At 28.9% G+C, this 5,149-nt stretch overlaps 1 non-coding gene across 1 annotated transcript; it reads right to left on the bottom strand.

Moving 5' to 3' along the window:
• Positions 1-3,025: 3,025 nt before the first annotated feature.
• LOC125067976 lies at positions 3,026-3,144 on the bottom strand. The gene has a single exon (XR_007119750.1). It is a non-coding gene; the product is annotated as a 5S ribosomal RNA (ribosomal RNA).
• Between the last annotated feature and the right edge of the window lie 2,005 nt (positions 3,145-5,149).

Raw genomic sequence — 5,149 nt, 5'->3', positions numbered from 1 at the left:
GTATCATTTCACGATGTTCAATAATATCATCAAAATAAATAATGATATGATACTATTAAGATCAATTATATTGTTTTTTTGTTTCAATGATAAAAAAGTTTGAAATCGATATTTTTTGTGCTAGACAAAAAAATGGTAGCAAATTAAATTCATACATTTGCTGTTTACATATATTGATACCGAATTAATTTAATTACACGTGTTATTATAATGTTCTTTCTATAGTAATATCAACTAAGTATAGTATGGTACATTACTATAAGTCGGTCAAACCAATGTATATAATATAAATCAATTTTTAATATTACATAATTCACACCTTTATAAAGAGATAAATTGAATCTTTTTATTTGAAGCTCATTTATAATGAGTATTTGCTTAAAATCGTTATATGCTCTTAAAAAAGTCATTTTTTCATTCATCATCAACATTTACAAAAAATGTGTAAAATTCATACTAATTTGTGTATCTGTCTTTTCCGTACTTTCTCTTGTACTTGTCTCTTGTCTCTTGTAATTATATTTTTAATAAACAATATATTTTCTTCTTTCGAATTTAAAATCAATGACGATAAAAAAAAGAAATCGGTGTTCAACTAAACTCGTTACATTCAATAATTCCTTCATTTTAAATTTTAAGATAGTTGTTAAGTTGATCTCTAATTAAATGATCTCAAAAATCAGTGCTAGTCTTTTATCACTAGACGTTTTATTGTTATGTAAACTTGCTTAAATGTTGTAAATAAATATAAGTAGAATAGTAAACGTTTTATTTTGTAAAAACTATTTAAACTAAACTAAAACTCTTTAACGTTAGATCTCTAATAAAATATTTAAACGTAAATTACGTAAATGATTGTTTCTTTCTCTACTTATCCAACCTCTTATAATATCAATTTCTAGCAACCCTGGCTACGAACGGGTGCAATAAAATTTGAAGAAGGTATATTTTTTTCATAACTTTTTTTTTATTCGTTTTTATAAGTAAGTATATCATAAATTACAGTAATATAAATTAATTGTGAAACATAAATCAAAATTATTTTGACTTATATGTATTATATTATAGTAAATATTTGTATATCTTATTTTATTATTTTATTTAAATTTGCGTTATTTTAAGTGCCAAGATATATTTTTTTTATTGTTACAAACATTTATCCGACAATCTGATAATCCGATAATCCGACTACCCTCACTCTTTCTATCGGTGACAAGCACATCAATATCCGTTCAGCAGTTTAGAAGAAGTTAGCGGAGAAACAGAGAGAAACAGAAACCGACTTCGATTTATAATATTTGTAGATTTATTACTATACGAATGTTTTATGTTTTGAGTATTTATCATATTAGAAACTTAATAGAAAAAATAATTTAATTAACTGACACACAACATGAAAGTTCAGAAACCTATTACGATTATACTTTAAGATTGTTTAAGGCAGGAAGACTAGCAATGTCCTTAAAGGTTAGGGGTAATATTTTTTTTTGTATGATTTACGTATCATACAAAAGTTTGATCGGCAAAATTTGATAATAAAAGAGTGACGATCGATTTTTATATTACGTGCGTGTATAAGTATATCCAATGTATTGTAATTGTTTCAGTTTCCATATAATTGAAAATGAAATGAAATACAAATATATTTTCTACGGAATAAATAATGTAATGCATCACTATGCTTTATATCGATTGCTGTTATAGTAGTTGTACTAAGAACGCGCTTACGCCCCGGCTTCGCATGGGTGCAATGCTAATACTAAATATACTACAGAATGTCTTACAACTTTCAGAGTTTTTTATCATTAGATAATACAAACTGCTGTGTCCCTGCATTTAGTTCTGTAATATCTTCGAATATATTCATTTAAATTATATGCTGTAAAGGGACATATTGATCAATATTAAATGCACAATGTATTTAAAGTACTTTATTAGATTAGGATTAATGCTGTATTACCTAAAATCGCTTCGGAAATAAGCCATATTTTCTTGTAAAAAGTAGCGGATAAAAATGGTTATTGTGGGTTATCCCTAGAGATAGACATATACCATCGTGGACTTTTTTCAAGACCTTTTTAAGGTGTACAATACAGTAAGTACATTATTTTGATTTATCTGTTAGCGTTTGCAATGTAAGCGCAATAAATGTGTTTATTTACGACATCACTTTAGAAACCTTTATAGAAACCTCTATGCAATTGTACATACATATAAACATTTATAATGAATCAATCTATCTATTAAAAAAACGCATCAAAATTCGTTATGTAATTTTAAAGATCAAACCATACACAGGGACAGACAGCGGTAAGCGACTTTGCTTTATACTATGTAATGATGATGATATGCAGTTACACGCACACAAGCTTAAAAAATACAGAAACTGAGTAGTGGCAATTTGAATAAGCGCTCGTAAGGATTAAAAAAGTTTTGAATAAAAATAATTTGTTTGTATTATTTATTATTGCGCGGATTTTGGACCCCCTCGTATACATTTCGCATATAATGTACAACCAATCAGTGCATCATGATCGAGTAAGCTTTAAACATGTTAATTAAGCTAAGAAGCTCTGGCACATCCGTGTAATAGTAGATCATTCTCTGACGAAACAATCCACGTTCCGAGTCCGTGGTAGATTCCTGTTTAGTTCAACTGTACAATGTAAATTCCAATAACTTTCTGAAAGTCTATTTGAACAAAGTAGGTATATTTTGATTCAATTCTTAAAACCTCAAAAACCTGTTTTTTTCTCATCTGTATACTTATACAGATGAGAAAAAAACAGGTTTTTGAGGTCAAACAAAAGAGTAAGTACTCATAGTGAATGTGAATTCAATGCACGACTAGAATGTCAACATAATAATTGTATACTTATATTTGTATACATATAAGTCTTTCAATTTAATGTTTTTACATTCCTTTGATTTTCTTTTTTATTTTCAATGGCATTCAGACTGAAAACAATTTGACAAATGATACAATAACTCTATGACTGTAATTATTAAAATATAAGTAAAAAAAGGCCAACGACACGCGGTGTTCCCAGGCGGTCACCCATCCAAGTACTGAACGCGCCCGACGTTGCTTAACTTCGGTGATCGGACGAGAACCGGTGTATTCAACGTGGTATGGACGTTGGCGATCTAATTTTGAAATTTTACGATTATAATCAGTGAGAATTTATTTATGTCTTAAAAGTTATAACAATACGTGATTAAAAACAAACGTTTAAACATTTTCTTAAAGGAAGGAAACTGACACCGTTTTTATTATAGTTAGTAAATTGGTAAATACGACTTGATTAAAAACACTCAATTATATATCAATACGTTGCTGGTTAATTAAACACAAGATTAAAATAATTACGACATTTACTTGGCTTTATGCAAGTCCGTCCGGCTAGGTCCCGACATATATTCTGCCGCCAAACAGCAATACATAGTATTATTGTGTTCCGGTTTGGAGGGTGAGTGAGTCAGTATGAGTAAGTAAGTAAAAACACAATTAAGGGGATCGCTTTTGTTTCCAGTTTTAAAAAGTAAGGTAAAACTAAACTACTTTTAATAAGTTATAAAATGAAGCCGTGTCCTAAACTCTTGTTAAAAGTTACTCTATATGTATACGGAGCAATATCATATTTTATGTTATTAATGAATAATGTTTTAAAAATATAGAATATTGTATCATTATTAATAAAATGAATGTCTACACTTATACTTGGACCTAGGCTTAAATAGATCTAAGCTAAGTAATGGCTAAACCAAATTGAATTGAACAAAATGCAAATGAATATCTTGTCTTGACGATAACTTAGTGTAGTTGTGTGGGTTACATAGCTACATCAAGTTATTTATAAGAAAAATACACACACATATATATAACGTATCAATTTATAGGACAGTAATTTAAAATTAAACAAGGAGTCACACAGCTCACAGCGCTCAAGCACCCATAATTATTTTCTTCAGTTCTAGATTTTTATTTGGAGAACTAGGCTGGAGTAAACCTGGTCTAAATATTAATAGGGAGCTACTGAGTCGTCTTAGGTTTGCGAATTAACTTGATACTCATAACTGGTATTCCAGTAAACCTTCAAACTATACTAAAGCAACTATATAAAGAAAGCATACTAGTAATATTACGAGTAGTATTTACATCCGTAAGAGTACTAAACCCGGTAATTACCTATCACGCACAGAAAAAAATTGCGATTAACAACACCGCCATATACATATTACATAAATATTTAGTTAAAACATTATCAGCATCAGATAGATCAGACAGACACCAAAGGGTCTTAAAAATATATATATCCATAACATAGAAAAAATACTGGGCACTGAATAAAAAAATATATTCAAGACCTTGAGGCGTGTTAGTAGAGTACGGAGAGGACCATTATGAATTAAAAAAAAAACATAGCGTAAGTTAGAATTATTATAAAATGACAAGGCTTAAAACAAAATTATTAGTTATAAAATTTCCATCAAAAAGAAGAAGGGATAGACAAGATAAAATAATTAGAGAAATAGCAGGTGTCATATGGAAGAGAAGGGCATCAGGCAGAAGAATATGATTACCTCTATAGGAGGCCTATACCATGAGGTGAGGCGAGACACAACAAAACACACTATAAATGAATAAAGATTCTATTACAATGAAACCAATCATATTATTCAATATAAATCATGATTTTTTTTATTGTTATAAATTAATTATTGATGTAGAATTAATTAAAACAATTAATTTAAGTTTATTACAAACTCATATTTAATAGGGTATTCTACTATGTTTGTAAAAGTACTTCAATATGTTAATTTTCCTAACAAAAAGCCACAAAAATCAGCAAAATAAATACGCATTTTATTCCCGGAAAAACGCTGTCAGTCATTTTGATGACGTTAAAAACGATTGTTAAAAACAACAGTCGAAGTACGACCGGCACTCATTCAACGTTAACCGCTATAAATATTTGGTTGTTTTTGGAAAATAATAAATGAATTACAATCGCTATCGTAGGAGAATAATGTAATAATTACATTAAAACTCCAGATAATTTGTTTATCAAAGTGCTAGATGATATTGAAAATATTGAAATGACAGTTTTTGCCTATCTGACGTCACACCATGGCGGCTCGTGGTTTA

Source organism: Vanessa atalanta, chromosome 12, assembly GCF_905147765.1.
Source record: "Vanessa atalanta chromosome 12, ilVanAtal1.2, whole genome shotgun sequence".
Classification (NCBI taxonomy): Eukaryota; Metazoa; Arthropoda; class Insecta; order Lepidoptera; family Nymphalidae; genus Vanessa; species Vanessa atalanta.
The sequence above is the reverse complement of the archived record's forward strand: the minus strand, read 5'-3'. Positions and strand labels throughout refer to the sequence as shown.